Source organism: Ailuropoda melanoleuca, chromosome 7 (assembly GCF_002007445.2).
Source record: "Ailuropoda melanoleuca isolate Jingjing chromosome 7, ASM200744v2, whole genome shotgun sequence".
Classification (NCBI taxonomy): Eukaryota; Metazoa; Chordata; class Mammalia; order Carnivora; family Ursidae; genus Ailuropoda; species Ailuropoda melanoleuca.
The window spans coordinates 137,180,221-137,200,236 of NC_048224.1; positions in this window are offsets into that span (position 1 = coordinate 137,180,221).

The following is a 20,016-nucleotide window of genomic DNA, read 5'->3' on the forward strand; positions in this document are numbered from 1 at the left end:
CTTGTGTTTTGCTAAGTAGGGCCAAGTAAAACTTAGCTGTTCTGAACCGGCCAAAGGAGTCCAGGAGCAGAAAGGCAGGCGCAAAGGCGGTCTGTGTTCTGCCCAGCGCAGGAGCTCCCGGGAAGCGCGGGTCCTGTTTGGCTTTCTTGGAGATCTCGGGAGGGAAATGTTTGGAGTCTCTGTTTGGGAGAAGGTTAAAATGCATCGCGCCTGTTTGCCCTGGGTTCTTGGGGGTACTTATGAAGCTCCATCCATCCGTCTCCTAATGATTTTCACTTAGAGTGAAGAGTAAGAACAAGAGACCCCAAAGTCGTCCAGGAGCCCCTGTATCAAAGCCACACGACCGAGGACAGGGCAGCCACAGACCTACCTGCACCATCAAGTTTCCTCTTGACGGACTAAATTAAATTAAATTTTGCTCTTGTTTTTTTAAAACAAGTTTTTGAAGGTTATTTGTCAACCATGAGTTGAGGGTCCTCCAAAGCATGTCAAATTGTCTTTTTGAAGTTTAGTTAATTAAAATTATGCAAGCATAGGTAACATGTGCTAAACATTAACAGCTGTGGTCCCTCCCCACAGCTGACTAACCTGTGTGAGCGTGTGAGGTTTATATTTGATGGACCTTTTGGAAACCAGAATATGTGGCATTGCTGTAGAGATAGTGTCAATGTGCCTCAGGGACATGGCACCTGCTATACAAATCATCCAGAGTGTGGTGTTTACTTACAAAAGGAAAGATAAGTTTAATCAGTAAAATTTCAGGTAGAGGGCATAATGCTATGGTTCAGTTTATCTGTACAGAGACATTTCCTCCTTAAGAAATCAGAAGATAAAATGTGTTGAGTAAAAATATAATACATATAATGCATATGGAATCCTAATATATATGTGTACGTATATGTGTGTCCATAACTTGCAGGTCATTTAATGTGTTAAAACATTTGAATGAGTGAGGGGCGCCTGGGTGGCTCAGCTGTTAAGCGTCTGCCTTCAGCTCTGGGCGTGATCCCAGGTCCCTGGGATTGAGCCCCGCATCAGGCTCCACTGCTGGGAGCCTGCTTCTTTCTCTCCCACTCTCCCTGCTTGTGTTCCCTCTCTCTCTGGCTGTCTCTCTCTCCGTCAAATAAATAAAATCTTAAAACAACAACAACAACAACATTTGAATGAGTGAAACAATTTATTTCACTGGAACCGGGATATTTAAAAATGATAGTTCTTTATATTTGACCTGCGCTGAGCAGAGCGCCTCAAATACTATCTGCCTTTTTGGGATCTTCTCACCATGGCGGAGGACCCAGAGGACCTAGGTCATGTTTTCAAGGCCAGAGAGTTAGATCTTAGCAAGGTTCCTGGGCCTTGTTCTTTCTACCAAACAGGAACATCACACAGGCGGGAAGGTAGAGGGTTTGACCATAACCACCCCCCTCTCCAGAGGGAGACACATGGGGCAAACCTTGGGGAGATGGTACATTTTTACAGCAGTGATCAGTTTCCCCTCCTCTTCTCACCCCTTTCTCCTGTGGTTCTCCTTCCCCCAACTCTTGTTCTGGACTCTTCTCTGTACTAGAAATAACACATTCTATACGAGTTTCAGAGAGCAAAGGCTGAGCATGTCAAGAGAACAGTAAACCTTTAAATGAAAATTACTTACTTAGTTTAAAAATGCATGTAATTTACCTGTATGGATTAAAGAAAAAAGGGCCAGGCAGTAAAAAAAAGATGATTTTCACCCAAGGTGCCTTGAGGGGAGGAAGCAGTCCTAGGAAGTCAAGTGTCTTTACCCTTAGAACTCCAGATGCTCATAGTAGCAACAGTGGGCCACTTCTGAGTTATTTTCTCACCTGAACTCTCTCCTGATCTTCTCAACGGCCCCTGGAAGGTGAGTGTAGGCATGGTGACTCCTTCCAATTTTCCATTTTCCTGAATTCTGTTCTTTCTCCCTGTGGAGATGCCCCCCCCCAGGGCAAAATTCAGTGCCCTTCCAGAGCTCCCCTACTGGTGGGTGATTATCCCATTGTTTGTGTTCTGTCTCAAGTCTTTTTACTGTGCCCTTGCAATCTCCTGCTTGGGGTGTGACCCTCGCTTTGGATCCAGTCTATGGTTTTAGAATATTGAACCGAGGGGCGCCTGGGTGGTTCCGTCTGTTAAGGGTCTGCTTTGGCTCAGGTCCTGAGCGCAGGGTCCTGGGATCGAGCCCTCTCAGCAGGCTTGCTTCTCCCTCTCCTACTCACTGAAATCAGGCACTTCGACTCACTGGTCTCTTTAAGCAGGGACTTTTTTTTTTTTTTTCAGAGAAATGTGCTAATGATGTTTAGACCTTGAGAAGTGATAAAATGCATTAACAGTTCTGTCATGACATTTCCTGGGAGTGAGCAGTTATTCAAGCACCCAGAGATTTAGGTGTGTCTCCCTGGGCTGCCTAATTGAGTCCCCCCCCCCAACCCCGGGCCTGGTAGGAGTAGATTTCCTGAGCCCTTCCTAGACCTATGGAATCAGAGTCTGGGGTGGGACATGGGACTGTCCCCCCCGGCAGCCCTGAGCGACTTCTGGGAGCACTGCATCTTAGAGCCCGGTGCCAGGGGCGCTCCGGAGTTCACATCGTGCCTCCTCCAGCAAGCTGGAATCGCCTGTCTTTCCCAAAACAGAGAACGGTCTGCAGAGATTTTCCTACTTGGTTATTCTTGTGTTTGATTACGGTACCGAGGGAGACCTCACAGTAAAGCAGGCCATTGGCTCTAAGGGAGTGTAGATTCACAGGTTAGAACTGTAACTAGAAGTTTACAAAGTGTTGCTATTTTCTAAGAGATTCTAGATTTCAAGTGGCAGGATTCTATCAACTGATTTATTTTATATTCCAGGCTGGATTACAATACTTTCTGTGTAACTGTGCTAAAAAGAGCAATTTTAAATGACGTGGTCTTTCGAATTCCTGCAGTGGGCTTGTTTCTGTGGATCTGGAGGAAGGGGGGTAGAGTTGGGTGGACCCCTCCCCTTCATGAGAGTTTCTCTGCCCACCCGTGGCCAACCAGCTTCCCTTCAGACCCCGCTGCAGAAACTCACCTGCACCCTTATCCCTCTGCCCCAACAGCACTGACCGTGGACTCTCAGCGCTTAGCTGCTCCTGGTTCCTTGGTCTTCTGCCCTGGCGTTTCTTCCCACCTGTCCCCTTGATGTGACTCCCCATGCTGTCCCTTTGGGCCCCGCTTCTCCCCCTGTCCCTGTTGCATGAGGGTTCCTCTCCGCTCTCCCCCTGCATGCAGCTCCACCCCTGCAGCTCCAGCGCCGCCTCCTTGGGGACTCTCTGGCCTGAATCTGCCTGCAGACCGCTTACCTGGATGTCCCCTGCCTGCCTGACTTCAGCACCCCAAGTGGAGTTCACAGTGTCTGTTCCTCTCCTCAGGTTGCCTCTCTCATTCCTGTGTCTCCCCTGCCCCTGGAGTGGAAGCCCGAGGCAGCACCTCCTCACCCACTCTTCCCTCCCCAACCCCTGGCCCCTTCCCTCGGGCCCCAGGGGGTCTGGGTCTACCTGGTAGACTATGCTGAGAGCACCCTTCTTCTTCCTTCTGACCCTTACGGCCACGCTTGGTCAAGTCCTCGTCTCCTGCGGGGGCTCAGGGCTCAGTTCTGAACTTGCTATTCCGGGCTGTCCCCTCAGATCCTGCCACAGATGCCAGGGAGATTTATCTTCTAGGGATTTCCTGTTGACCACAGCCTCCAGCGTATGCTCAACCTATGTGGGCCTTCTCGACCCCCTCCTGCCCACCCTGCAGCCTCCTGTCCTCAGTCCTGACCCTTATGTGTACCTTGGAGTTGCATGTCGTTTCCCAGCCGGAATGTAACGTTTCTTACTGCGTAGACTAGTCATTCTCCTGCGTGCTGGGAACGTGCTGCGCACTGTTCCGCTGGGGTCAGACGCCGCACGTCTGTCTCCCATCAGCCACGGCCCATAGCTGCCCCTCTTTTGGCTTCTCCTTCCCGCATCCACATCGTGGGCTGTCCTTAGCGCTACCCCTGGTGCATCTGTGTGTGTGTGTGTGTGTGCGTGTGTGTGTGTGTGTAACTTGGTAGATGTTCTAGGAATGCATTAGATGTGAGCACTACAAAAGCCAAGCCACTCCCAGCCCTGGAAATGCCCTTCGGAGGTTCCAGCCCTGCCTGCGCCCTGCACTCCCGGCGCAAGGAGCCCCGTGTCACATTTTATGGTGGCTCTCCTCCCTGCCACCCCCCCAGACCCTGCCCCACAGATCCCTCTGACTGGGTCCTTCTCCCTCCCATGTAAATCATCCTCTCATTTTACAGATAAGAAAAAGAAACCTAGAGAGACGGAGTAGTTTATTCAGAGTTACACGCTAGCTCGGGATAGAGCAGGACTTGCATAAAGGTCTGGTTATTAATCCTGTGCTCTTATCACTAAGCAGAAATCCAGGTTCTTTCTTTTTAAGAAAGGACTTTTTTTTTTTTTTGGCTTCTTGAACAATGCCATGTAGAAAGCCATCTACAGCCAGGGTAGGCTGGGGACCAAATATAACCTGTGGCTTGTTTGTGTTGCAACCTGTGAGCTACACGTTTCATCTGTAAAGGAGAGCAGAAACAATACAGAAACAATACAACACAACACAGCGCAACAAAGGTGTGAGCCACTGAGACCCTAGGCCCTCCGAGCCTGGAATACCTGCTGTCTTGCCCTTTGCAGAAGACGGCTGCCGCATTCGCTGCAGAGGAACGGGGTGGGGGGCGGGGTGCTGAAGGTCACGTTCAGTGTAATTTATGTGGAAACTGACTGCGTGAATAATCATCATCCTCCCCCAAACTGGACATTTAAAAAATAAGTTGTAGATCTGCTGCATTTTAAGAAGAAAAAAATGAAGGCAGAACCCATATTTCATTCATTGAATGGATTGTATTTATTGCTTTTTTTTATATTCTTACCCTTTACCCACACACGATTACCATGGTAGACATCATCACTATTAAGTAATGTAAGTAAAATAAGTCATTTATGTCCCCCCAGAATTGCTGAGGGCATTTTGGTTAAAAAATGTGATTGAAAGTATGGATAAAGGTGAGTTTGATGTTCAAATTCTCATAAACTAAATTGAATTATGCATGAAAGTAGGCATTTGAATATATTCTTTTTCTATAACTGAAATGTTGAATGCCTTCTTTACACTTTTATTACTAGAATTAGTGTTTTAAAAATAAACGTGGTAGGTTAAAGCCTCTAGCATGTGGCACTGTATGCCTTTAATGAACACATTCGAAATATTAAATAATTCCTCTAAGAATGATACAGTCTTACTCAGACGTACTCATTTTCTTTCTAATTTAGATTCTTGGTTCTAAGCTGCTCAGTTATATGTGGTTGAGAGTCCCTGGGTAGAAATCATTCCATGAGCTCTCAAATCTTCTTTTAAAAAGTCTATTAATATGCCTTTTATCTTTATGATTTGGGACAGCGAGTCATTAACTTTACATTTATTTCCAGTGATTTAAAACTAAATGCAAGAGCAAGACAAAAGAACTTTGAGATAAGAAATTAAGAAATTTCATAGAACAGAATATCCAGCAGGGTATTTTATCTAGGCTGGGGCTGGCTGTGTTCATTTTGTAGCATGTAGAAAGAGACAAGTAACGGTTTTCTGGAGTGAAACAAAGACATTTCTCAGGAGGGAGTTTGCTGAAGCAACACATCCATGAAAATTCAAGTTAGGACGGTAAATAGAGGTCTCCTAATATAGAGGATAAAAGAGCCATCGAGGCAGGACATTGCAGTCATAAGGCACAGTATGAATGCACAGAGCAGCGTAAGTGGTCAATGAGGAGGTGAACTGGAGGTGGACAAGCCTATGTTGGAATTCCAGGTCTGCTCCTCACTCCTCTGGTACCATGAATACGTGGGAAAACCTTTCTAGACCTCATCTGTGAAGTGGGGTAAACTAAGCGTCCGCCTTGTAGGGTAAAATGCGGGATTGAATGAGCTACAGTTTCCTACACACCTGCTTAGCTCGGGGCTTATCGCTGGGCAGGAGCTCTGTCAATTCGGGTGGTGTTGTCCTGCCTGGAGAAGACAGGAGTGCGCTCGGGCTTCAGCCGGAGTTTCCTTCTCGGAAAGTCTAGGTTCCTTAAACAAGTTGGAGTGCTTTCTAAAAGCCTATCATTCAAGTGCTATGATGGACTTGAGTCTACTTAACAAGTAAGAACTTGTTGGTGTCATAAACGTGGCGAAGCCATTGGAGAAAGTGATCCCACTAGCTTGTTTTGTACTGTGTTGAAATAGTCTGGTGCCTAGTGGATCCTAGGAGCGGATTTTGAAATGCTGGGAGGAAGGAGCCCAGGGGACGGACAGAGAGTGTGAAATCAGATGTGGAGGGGGGACATTACAAAGCAGCGCCATGGCTCTGCAGTCACGTGTGGTCATTTTGCAGAAGTAAAAGAAGGCCTAGAAGAACGCACATCAGTCCCTAAGGTCTACCTGTGGGGTGACATTTAGCGAGGACGCACATACGAGCTGGAGAGGGAGCAGGGGTCCAAGCAAAGTGAAAAAGAGTGACATGAACCCACAGGAAGAATGTCAGGACTGAACCTTATCACGAGTGCGGGTTTGGAAAAAATGCTAAAGCCAACGAACAGGCTGTTTTTGCAACGTTTAGAGGAAGAAGAGCAAGGCCGTCATCAGCCTCTGCTTGGGGCTAATGGTGTAAAAGGTAAAGATCACGTAAAGATGGATCGCCTCATTGTCATTTTGGTCCCCATCCTCTAAATGAAAGAGAAGGAGCTTAAATAAGGAAAACAAATCAGAATCTTGGACTAAAGCCCAAGATACATGATGAAATTAAAACAGAAATTCGTGTGTTTCTTTTAAGTGAATTCAGGTGAGGCTCGGTGAGTTGTATGCAGGGTACAGAAAGAACTGCAGGTGTGTGTTTGGGGGGATGTCCTTGGCAGTCATGGCACATGATGAAGAATGACCGAAACCTTAGAGAACTGGACAGGTCAGATGTCCTGAGCTTCATAGAACATCCTAGAATCTATAGACTGGTATACAGATTCCCATAAAAAATAATACATTATATGTATTATGTACACACACTCATCACAAATTTTAAACCATTAGAAAAACACAAGGAAACAGAATAGTCACAAAAGTCAGTCATTACAGACTCACCTGACTACTTGTTTGAAAAGCCAGTTACAATGAACGCTTCACTTTGCTCATGTATAAAATTAGGTGAATAATTTTTAAGGTTCCTATTTATAAGAATTTGTGTTAGAGTTTAGTTTGATTTTTTTTCTTTTTGCTTTATATGGTTTCAGGTTTTTTTTTAAAATTTTATTGTGGTTAAACATGCATAACAGAGAGTTTACGACCATAACCATTTTTAAGTAGATAGTAGTGTTAATTGTTGTGCAACAGATCTCTACAAGTTTTTCCTGTTGCACAGCTGAAATCCTATACTCATTGAACAACAGCTTTCAGTTTCTCTCCCCTGCCTGTGACCCTTGCAAACACATCTCACGTTCTGCCTGAGTCTGACTACTCTAGATAACTCATATACACAGAAACCATGCAGTGTTTATCTGTCTGTGACTGGCTTATTTCACCGAGCACTGTCCTCAAGGTTCATCTGTTTTGTGGCATTTGACAAGATTTCCTTTTTTTCCTAAGGGTGAATAATATTCCATTGTTTGTATGCACCACATTCTATTTATCCATTCCTCCATCAATGGGCAGGTTTCTTCCGCCTTTTGGCAACTGTGAATAATGCTATGGTGACTATGGGTGTGCAACTATCTCTTCGAGATCTTGTCTTCAGTTCTGTTTTTTGTTTTTTTAAAGATTTTATTTTTTTATTTGACAGAGAGAGACAATGAGGGAGGGAACACAAGCAAGGGGAGCATGAGAGGGAGAAGCAGGCTTCCTGCCAAGTGGGAAGCCCGATGTGGGGCTCGATCCCAAGACCCTGGGATCATGACCTGAGCCAAAGGCAGACGCTTAACCACTGAGCCACCCGGGCACCCCATTCAGTTCTGTTTTCGATAAGTATCTTGAAGTGGGATTACTGAATCATATGATAATTCTATTTTTGATTTTTTTCCAGTTTTACTGAGATGTGATTGACATATAACATTGTGTAAATTTAAGGTGCACAGTGAAGTGATTTTATATGTGTATATATTCCAAAATGATTACCACAATGTAGTTAAGACAGCCATCACCTTACATAGTTACAATTTTGCGTGTGTGTGTGTGTGTGTGTGTGTGTGTGGTGAGCACTTTAAAAATCTACCTCTTACAAATGATAGTGATTACCTATTACTTATATGTAATATAGTATTGGTAACTGTAGTCATCACGCTGTACATTACATGCTCAGAACTTGCTTCATTTTATAATTGAAAGTTGACCTTTGATCACCATCACCCACTTCCCCCACCTCCCCCTGCCGGCCCCTGACAACCACCAGTTTGTTCTCTTTTCTATCAGGTTTCCGTTGTTTTGTTTTAGATTTTAACATGTCAGTGAGATCATAGAGTATTTATCTTCTTCTGTCTGACTTATCTCACTTAGCATAGTGACCTCAAGGTTCGTTCTTTTGTCATATGTGGCAGGATTTCCTTCTTTTTTATGGCTGAACAATATTCCATTATATATATGATTTTTTGAGAATCTCCATACTATTATCCATGGCGGCTGCACCATTTTACATTCCCACCAGCAGTGCACAGGGGCTCCACTCTCCATGTTCTTGCCAAAGCTTGTTATTTTTTTGTTTTCTCAATAGTGGCCATCATAACAGCTGTGAGGTGATATCTCATTGTGTGTGTGTGTGTGTGTGTGTGTGTGTGTGTGTTTTAAAGATTTTATTTATTTATTTGACAGAGAGACAGCCAGTGAGAGAGGGAACACAAGCAGGGGGAGTGGGAGAGGGAGAAGCAGGCCCCCAGCAGAGGAGCCTGATGTGGGGCTTGATCCCACAACGCCGGGATCACGCCCTGAGCCGAAGGCAGATGCTTAATGACTGAGCCCCCCAAGCGCCCCATCTCATTGTGTTTTTGATTTGCATCAGTGATGTCAAGCATCTTTCCACATGCATGTTGGACATTTGTATATCATCTTTGGATCATATTGTGTGTGTGTGTGTGTGTTTTGTGGGTTGTGTGTGTGTGTTTGTATATCATCTTTGGAGAAATGGGTACATAAGTCCTTTCCTCATTTTAAATAGGGTTATTTTATTTCTTGTTGAGTTGTAGGAATTATTGAAATATTTTGGATATTAACTCCTTACCATGTATATGGTTTGCAAATATTTTCTCTTACTCTATAGATTGCCTTTTCACTCTGATGATTGTTTCCCTTGCTGTGGAGAAATTTTTAAGTTTGCTTTAGTCTCATTTGTTTATGTTTGCTTTTTGTTGTCTGGACTCTTGATGTTATATCCAAGATATCACTGCCGAATCCAATGTCATGAAGCTTATCTCTTGTTTTCTTCTAGGAGCTTTATAGTTTCAAGGTTCTGTTTGGGTTTTTAATCTATTTTGAGTTGGTTTTTGTATATGGTGTAAAATAAGTATCTAAATTGATTCTTTTGCATGTACGCATTTGGTTTTCCCAGCATCAGTTGCTCGAGAGACTGGCCTTCCCTTATTATGTAGTCTTGGCAACCTCATTGAAGATCATTCAGCCATGTACATGACGATTTATTTCTGGGCTCTGTGTTATGTTCCATTGGCCTATACATCTGTCCTTTTGCCTGTACTATCTGTTTTGATCATCATAGCTTTGTAATTTGTTCTGAAATCAGAAGAATGGGATTTCCAGTTTCTTCTTTGTCAGGATTGTTTTTGCTCTGTGGGGTCTTTTGGGATGCTATGAATTTTAGGATAGTCTTTTTATTTGTGCAAAAAATGCCATTGAGGGGCGCCTGGGTGGCACAGCGGTTAAGCGTCTGCCTTCGGCTCAGGGCGTGATCCCGGCGTTGTGGGATCAAGCCCCACATCAGGCTCCTCTGCTATGAGCCTGCTTCTTCCTCTCCCACTCCCCCTGCTTGTGTTCCCTCTCTCGCTGGCTGTCTCTATCTCTGTTGAATAAATGAATGAAATCTTTAAAAAAAAATGCCATTGAGATTTTGCTAGAGATTGCATTAAATCTATAGATCACTTTGGGTAATATGGAAATTTTATAATATTGTCTTCCAATCCATCAACATAGGTTGTCTTTCCATTTATGTATGTTTTCTCTAATTTTTTTCAACAATATTTTGTAGTTTTCAGAGTACAGGTCTTTCACTCCCTTGGTTAAGTTTATTCCTAAGTATTTTATTCTTTTTGATGCTATTATAAATGGGATTATTTCCTTAATTTTCTTTTAAAGTTCTTCATTCCTAGTGTATAAAAACCACACCTGATTTTTGTTTGTTGATTTTGTATCCTAAAACTTTGCTGAATTTGTTTATTAGTTCTAACAGGATTTTTTTTTTTTTTTGGTGGAATCTTTAGGGTTCTCTACACAGAAGAGCATGTTGTCTGTGAACAGAGATAATTTAACTTCTTCCTTTCCAGTTTGGATGCTTCTGATTTCTCTTTCTTGTCTAATTGCTCTGGCTAGGGCCTCCAGCACTGTGTTGAATAGAAGTGGTAAGAATGGGCATCCTTACCCTTTTCCTAGCCTTAGAGGAAAAGCTTTCAGGTTTTCACCATTGCATATGATGTTAGCTGTAGGCTTTTCATGTATGACTTTTAAAAAAATATTGTGGGAATTTCCTCCTATTCCTAGTTTGTTGAGCATTTTTATTATGAAATAGTGTTGAATTTTGTCAGATGCTTTTTCTGTCATTTGAGATGATTATGTGAATTTTGCCCTTGTTCTACCAATGGAGTATATTATATTAATAGATTTTCAAATACTGAAATGTTCTTGCATCCCAGGAATAAATCCCACATGGTCATTGATTTTAATATGCTACTGAATTTAGTTTGCTAGTATTTTCTTGAGGATTTTCCATTAATATTTACCATGGATATTGGTCTGTAGTTTTCTTTTCATGTGGTATCTTTGGCTTCGTAACAGGGTGGCCTCATAAAATGAGATTGGAAGTGTTTTTTCCTCTTCAGCTTTTTGGAAGAATTCGAGAAGGATTGGCATTAATTCATCTTTAAATGCTGGATAGAATTCTCCAGTGAAGCCATCTGGCCCTGGGCTTTTCTTTGTTTGGAGGTTATGATTACTAATTTGGTTTCCTTACTGGTTATAGTTCAGCTCAGATTTTATATTTCTTCCAGGTTTAGCATTGGTGTGTTTTATATTTTAAGAATTTATCCACCTCTGCGAGGTAAGTCACTGTTGGCATGCAGTTGTTCATAGTAGTCTCTTATAATCCTTTTTATTTCTCTGGCATCAGTTGTCATATCTCCTCTTCATTTCTGACTTGAGTCTTCTCATTTTTTCCTTAGTCTAGCAAAAGGTTTCTCAGTTTTATTGATCTTTTCAAGGCCCAACTCCTAGTTTAATTCATTCATTTTTTTCTATTTTTCTTTTTATTTATTTGTTTGAATCTTAATATTGTTTCCTTCCTTCTGCTAATTTTTGGCTCAGTTTCTTTTCTAATTTCTTGATGTGTAAAGTTAGGTTATTGATTCCAGATCTTTCTTCTGTTTGAATGTAGGTGTTTACTGCTATTAACTTCTCTGTTGGTACTGACTTACTGTATCCCATAGGCTTGGTGTATTGTTTTCTCATTTTTATTTGTCTCAAGATATTTTCTATTTCCTAATTTCCTTTGTGAAGTTTTCTTAGACTGTTATTTTTCAGGAGTATGTTGTTTAATTTCTACATATTTACGAGTGCTCCAGTTATTCTTCTGTTACTGATACTTAATTTAATTCTGTTGTGGTCAGAAAAGATACGTGGTATGATTTCATACCAATATTCCTAAATTTTTTGACATTTGCACATTTTTAAGACTTGTTTTATGGCCTAATATGACCTAAAATGTGATCTATCCTGAAGAATGTTCTATGTACACTTGAGAAGAGTGTGTATTGGACTGCTGTTGGGTGGAATGTTCCCTATGTCTGCTAGGATGAATTGGTCTATAGTATTCAAGTCCTCTCTTTTCTTATTGATCTTCTGCCTGGTTGTTCTAGTCATTATTGAAAGTAAGGTTGTATTAGTCAGGGTTAAAGAAAGAAAAGGAAATTTGTTGTCAAGAATTGGATCATGTGATTATAGAGGCTGAGAAGTCCCATGATATGCTCTCTGCAAATTAAAGGCCTAGGAAAGCTGGTGATATAATTCATTCTGAGTCCTATAGCCTGAGAACCAGGGGAGCTTATGGTATAAATCGTACTCCAAGGGCGGAAGATGAAATGAGATGTTACATTTCAGTAAGGCGGGGGAGGAAAAAAAAGAACAAATTCCTTCTATTTCTGCCTTTTGTTCTCTTCAGTACCTCAATGGATTGGATGATGCCCGACCATGCTGGAGAGGGCAGTGATCTACTTTCTGACTCCACCAATTACAATTATAATCTTATCTGGAAACACCTTCACAGACATCACCAGAAACAATGTTTGATCTGGGAACTCCGTGGCCCACTCAAATTAACACATAAAATGAACCATCCCATGAGTATTGAAATCTCCTGCCGCTTTTGTGTTATAATCTATTTCTGCCTTAAATTATGTCAGTTTTCCCCAAGTATTTGGGAGCTCTGATATTAGGTGCACATATAATTATTATGTATTCATGGTGAACTGACCCTTTTGTCAACATATAATGTCTTCTTTGTCTTTTTTTTTTTTTAAAGATTTTATTTATTTATTTGACAGAGAGAGAGAGACAGCCAGCGAGAGAGGGAACACAGCAGGGGGAGTGGGAGAGGAAGAAGCAGGCTCACAGCGGAGGAGCCTGATGTGGGGCTCGATCCCATAACGCCGGGATCATGCCCTGAGCCGAAGGCAAACGCTTAACCGCTGTGCCACCCAGGCGCCCCTTCTTTGTCTTTTTTGACAGTGTGTGATTTAACATCTACTTTAGCTGTTATAAATACGGCTACTGCTGCTCTCTTTTGGTTACTGTTTGGTTGGAATATCTTTTCTTATCTTTTCACCTTCAGCTTATGTGTGTGCTTATATCTAAAATGAGTCTTTTTTAAAAATCCATTCAACTACTTTATGTTTAGAGAGTTTAAACCACTGTCATATACAGTAATTATTGGCAGGGAAGGACTTACTATTGACATTTTGTTAAGTGTTTATATATTATAGTTGTTTTGTTCTTTTTTTTTCTTTTATTGCTTCCTTCCTTTATGTTTTGTTGATCTTTTGTAGTGACATACTTAGTTTCCTTTGTTATGTTCCTTTGTATATCTTCTATTTTTTTTTTCTTTGTGGTTTCCATGGGGATTACATAAAACGTTGTGTGGTATATTAAAAAAAACAATCAGAAATGAACACAATAAATGAAATTAAAAATACACTTGATGGAATAAATAGCAAGCTGGAAGAAGCGGAGGAACAAATTAACGAACTAGAAGACAAGGTAATGGAAAAGAGTCAAGCTGAACAAATGAGAGAAAAAAGAATTTTGCAAAATGAGAATAGACTTAGGGAACTCAGTGATTCCATCAAGTGTAATAATATTTGTTTTATAGGAGTCCCAGAAGGAGAAGAGAGAGAAAATGGGGCAGAGAATTCATTTGAACAGATAATAGCTGAAAACTTCCCTAATCTGGAGAAGGAAACAGATTTCCAGATTCAGAAGGCACAGAGATCCCCCCCAAAATCAACCTAAGGAGGTTCACGTTAAGATGCATAGTAATCAAAACTGCGAAAAACTAGCAATTACTTAAAAATAAAATCTTAAAAAAATGAAGGAGAGATAAGGAGTTTCTCAGACAAACAAAAATTAAAGGAATTCATGACCATTACATCAGCCCTATAAGAAATACTAAAGGAGACTCTTTGAGTGGAAAGGAAAAACTGTGAGAGTATGAAAAGTAGAAAAGGCAAAGGTAGTAAAAATAAGTATCTCTATAAAAAAACAGTCAAGAGATTCACAAAATAAAAAGATGTGAAGTATGACACCATATACCTAAAATGTTGCAGGGAGAGGAGTAAAGAATGGGTTTAAACTTAAGCAACTATCAACTTAATATAGACTGCTATATGCACGAAATGTCATACCCAAGCCTAATGCTATCCAAAAATCAAACCACTAATATGCAAAGAATAAAGAGAAAAGAATCCAAGTATATCACTGAAGAAAACCAACAAGCCATGAAAGAGAATAAGAGAAGAGAGGATCAGAGAAAAACTACAAAAATAACCACAAAACAAGTAAAATGTCAATACATATCTATATCTATAACTATCAATAGTTACTTTTAATATAAATGGACTAAATGCTCCAAACAAAAGACATAGGGGGACAGAGTAGATAAAAAACAAGATCCATCCATATGCTGCCTATAAGAGACTAATTTCAGACCTAAACACATCTCCGATTGAAAGTAATGGGATGGAGAAACGTCTATTATGCAACTGGATATCAAAAGAAAGTGGAAGTAGCAATACTTCTATCAGAAAAGAAAGACTTTAAAACAAACACTGTAACAAGGGACAAAGAAGGACACTATATAATAATAAAGGAGAAAATCCAACAAGAAATAACAGTTGTAAATATTTATGCACCCAATGTGGGAACATCCAAATACATAAAACAATTAATAACAGACTTAAGGGAACTAATCAATAGTAATATAATATTCGGAGACTTCAGCAAACCACATACACTGATGGAAAGATCATCCGAACAGAGAATCAATAAAACAGTGGCTTTGAAGGACATCTTTGATCAGATGGATTTAACAGGTATATTCGGAACATTCCATCCTTAAACAGTAGAATACACATTCTTTTCAACCATGCATGGAACATTCTCCAGAGTAAGTCTCATATTAGGCCACTGACCAAGCCTCAACAAATTAAAAAAGATCAAAGTCATACCATACATCTTTTCTGACCACAACACTATGAAACTAGAAATGAAGGAAAAAATCTGGAGAGAACACAAGCACATGGATATTAAGTAACATGCTATTAAACAATGAATGGATCAACCAAGAAATCAAAGAAATCACAAAGTACATGGAAACAAATGAAAATGAAAACATAAGGGTCTACAACCTTTGGGATGCAGCAGAAGTGGTTCTAAGAGGGAAGTTTATAGCAATACAGGCTGACCTCAAGAAGCAAGAAAAATCTCAAATAAGTAATCTACTCTTACACCTAAAGGAGCCGGAAAAAGAACACGCGAAACCCAAAACCAACAGAAGGAAGGAAACAATAAACATTAGAGCAGAAACAAATGATATAGAAACCAAACCCAACAAAACAAAAAACCAGATCAGTGAAACCAGGAGCTGTTTCTTTGAAAAGATCAACAAAATTGATAATCTCTAGCGATACTCATTAAAAAAAAGGAGAAAGGACTCAAATAAAAGCACAAATGAAAGAGGAGAGATAAGATGCAAGAGCGGTTCAATATTTGCAAACCAGTCAATGTGATCCATCACATCAATAACAGGATAGAAACCATATGATCATTGCAACAGACACAGAAAAAGCATTTGACAAAGTTCAACATTAATTCATGATGAAAGCCCTCAACAAAGTAGGTTTAGAGGGAACATACCTCAACATAATTGAAGTTATTTGTGAAAACCCCACAGCTAACATCATCCTCAATGGGGAAAAACTGAGAGCTTTCCCCCTAGGTCAGGAAAAAGACAAGGATGTCCAATCTCACCACTTTTATTTAACATAAAAGTACTGGAAGCATTGAAGTCCTACCCACAGCAATCAGACAATACAAAAAAATAAAAGGCATTCAAATTGATAAGGAAAAAGTAATATTTCACTATTTTCAGATGACATGATACTTTATATAGAAAACCTGAGAGATTTCAGCAAAAAACTACTGGAGCTGCAAAATGAATTCAGTAAAGTCTCAGGATGCAAAATCAATGTGGAGAAATCTGTTGCATTTCTTTACACCAATAACGAAGCAACAGAAAGAAAAATTAAGCAAACAATCCCATTTAAAATTGCACCAAAAATAATAAGATATCTAGGAATAAACTTGACCAAAGAGGTGAAAGACATATACTCTGAGAACTGTAAAACATTGGTCAAGGAAGTTAAAGATGACACAAAGAAATGGAAAGACATCCCATGCTCATGATTTGGAAGGAAAATTTGTTAAAATGTCTATATTACCCAAAATCTACAGATTTAATGCCATCCCTATCAAAATAGCAAAAGCATTTTTCACAGAACTATAGCAAACAATCCTAAAATTTATATGGAACCACAGAAGACCCCGAATAGCCAAAGCAATCTTGAAAAAGCATAGCAAAGCTGGAGGTATCACAATTCCACACTGCAAGTTTATATTATGAAACTCTACTAATCTAAACAGTATGATACTGGAACAGAAATAGACACATAGATCAATGGAATGGAGTAGAAAGCCTGAAACAAACCCACAATTATATGGTGAATTAATCTTTGACAAAGCAGAAAGAATATCCAATGGTAGAAAGACAGTCTCTTCAATAAATGGTGTTGGGGAAAGCTAGAAAGCTACATGTAAAACAATGAAACTGGACCACACAACAATAAACTCAAAATGGATTAAAGACCTAAATGTGAGACCCGAAACCATAAAAATCCTAGAAGAGAGCACAGGCAGTAATTTCTCTGACATTGGCCATAGCAACATTTGTCTAGTTATGTCTTCTGAGGCAAGGGAAATCAAAGCAAAAATAAACTATTGGGATTACATCAAAATAAAAAGCTTCTGCACAATGAAGGAAACAATCAACAAAACTAAAAAGGCAACCTACAGAATGGGAGAAGATATTTGCAAATGAAATATCTAAAAAAGGGTTAGTACTCAAAATACATAAAGAACTTACACAACTCAGCACCCAGAAAACAAATAATCCATTTAAAAATGGGCAGAAGACATGAACATTCATTTCTCCAAAGAAGACGTACAGATGGCTAACGGACACAGGAAAAGATGCTCAACATCACTCAGCATCATGGAAATGCAAATCAAAAGTATAATGAGATATCACTTCACACCTGTCAAAATGGATAAAATCAAAAGCACAGGAAACAGCAGGTATTGACAAGGATTTGCATTGTTGGTGGGAATGCCAACTGTTGCAGCCACCATGGAAAACTGTATGGAGGGTCCTCAAAAAATTAAAAATAGAACTACCCTATGATCCAGTAATTGCACTACTGGGTGTTTATCCCAAAAATATAAAAACACTAATTCAAAGGGATACATACACCCCTATGTTGATTGCAGCATTATTACAATAACCAAATTATGAAAGTAGCCTGATTGTCCACTGATAGGTGAATGGATAAAGAAGAGGAGGAATATATAATGGAATATATTCATATATATATATTAACCAGCCATAAAAAGAATGAAATATTGCCCTTTGCAATGACATGGATGGAGCTAGAGAGTACAATGCTAAGTGAAATACCATATGATTTCACTTATATGTGGAATTTAGAAACAAACCAAATGAGCAAAGGAAAGAGAGAGCAAGCGAGCAAGAGACAGACTCTTTAATTACAGAGAACAAACTGATGGTTACCAGAGGGGATGTTGGTGGGGGTATGGGGGATATAGGTGATGGGGATTAAGGAGGGCACTTGTGATGAGCACTGGGTGATGTATGGAATTGTTAAATCAGTGTATTAACAACTGAACTAATATAATGCTATGTGTTAACTATCCTGGGATTAAAAAAAAGTCTTATAACAACCTATTTTAAGCTGATAATAACTTTATGGAAAACCTCTACTCCTTTATATCTACCCCCCCATTTTATGTTCTTGATGTCACAAATTAAATTTTTATGCTGTGTATCCATTAACACAATTCTATAGTTCTTTTTTATGCTTTGGTCTTTTGAGTTTTATACCATAATTAAAAGTGATTTATGCACCATTACAGTGTTATAGGATTCTGTGCTTGAGTACATACTTGCTTTTATCAGAGAGTTTTGTATTTTCATATGCTTTCCTTTTTATATCAGCATTTGTCATTTCAATTTGTAGGACTCCTGTAAACATTTCTCGTAATGCAGTTCTAGTGGTAGCGTATCTCTCACCTTTTTTTAGCTGGGAAAGTCTGTTTCTTTATTTCCCTTCATATTTGCAAGATAGTTTTGTTGGGTATATTCTTAATTGGCAAGTTTATTTTTTTCTTTTACTGCTTTGAATACATTACCCTGCTCCTTCCAGACAAGTAATACGATTTATCCTGGGAAATCTGCTGACGACATGAGAGCTCTCTAGTACACGATGAGTCACTTTTCTTGCCCTTTTCAGGATTTTCTTTTCATTTTTGGCTTTTGACAGTTTGATCGTGTGTTTCAGTTGGGTCTTTTGGCTTCATCCTAGTAGGGATCCATTGAGCATGGATTTGAAGTACAGTTCCTTCCTCAGACATGGGAAATTTTTAGCCAGTATTTCTTTGGGATTCCTAGAAGAAAGACAAAGAAAGAAAGGGAGCCAATTAGAGGCTCTCTCTCCCTTTCTTTGACTTTCTTCTTGGAATCCCATATATCCCTTAGACTTTTTTCATTTTTCTTCATTCTTTTTTTCCCTCTGACTCAAATATTGTATTACCAGTTTTTGAGTTTTCTGATTCTTTCTTCTGCTTGACCAAGCCAGATGTTGAACCTCTCTAGTGAATTTTTAGTTCAATTATTATATTATTCAGCTTCTTAATTTGTGTTGGTTTTATTTTTTGGTTTCTGTCTTTTGATGATATTTTCATTCATCATTTTCTTGATTTTGTTTATTTGTCTCTTTTTGTTCTCATTAAGCTCATTGAGCTTCTTTAATGGGGCTTTTCTGAACTTGATATCAGATATTTCATTGATTTTCCTTTCTTTAAGATCGATTTCTGGAGATATTTTTTTTTCCTTTGATTATGTCATCTTTTTCTTTCTTTCTTTCTTTCTTTCTTTCTTTCTTTCTTTCTTCCTCTTTCTTTCTTTTTCTTTCTTTCTTTCTTTCTTTCTTTCTTTCTTTCTTTCTTTCTTTCTTTCTTTCCTTCCTTCCTTCCTTCCTTCCTTCCTTCCTTCCTTCTTTCCTTCCTTTTCTGGCACTTGGGATTATGAGAACACAGCCATCTCTCTAGTCTTCATAGTCCGGCTATGTACACACTTCACCAATCAACCCAGCTAGAGATTCTGGGAGTCCCCCAAACCTTTGTGGAGACACATCTTCTCTGTGTTATCTTCCAATTAGAGAGGTTTACCTGTTCCTTTTTCAGGAGCTTGTAACCTCTTCCTCCATCTGGTGTCTGTATGTGGTGCTGCAGGCTCACTGAGCCCTCCTCTGTTCTCAGTGCTCCCTGGCATCCAGAGTATGCTGGTTCTTGTCAGTGCCCCATGTCAGGCTAGACAGAAACCAGTACCCCAGGCAGCCTCCAAAAGCTGGACCACTGCATTCATGTTTCTCTCTACTTTTTTTCCTCCTGAGATAGAAGGTACACATTGGGAATGTTCCCCCAGTCGTGAAGGGCTGTGCCAGCTTGGGGGCAGGGCAACCGTGGGTAGAGAGCAAAGGCTTTTCTTACTCATTTCAATGCAGCTATTCTCGGTATTGTGCTTGCCTGGTCTACTGTAACTACTCTGAGGCATTTTAATCTATTTATTATTTTTGTCAAGTCAGTGTATCTGTGGGAGAACAAGGGATGGGCTTCTTCAATCATCTTGCTGATGTCCCTCCATAGGCTGGAGTTTAGTTTGATGTTAACAAGGCATTCTGCACACTTTTTGGATTTGACAGAAGGCGTCATTGCCTTGATCAGCTGTGACCCATATCTGTGGACGGGAGACCCCGGGTGAGGTGGCAGAGTTTAACTGAGCCAAGTTGCCTTTGGGGCAAAGTATTTAATTGACTAGTGTCAGT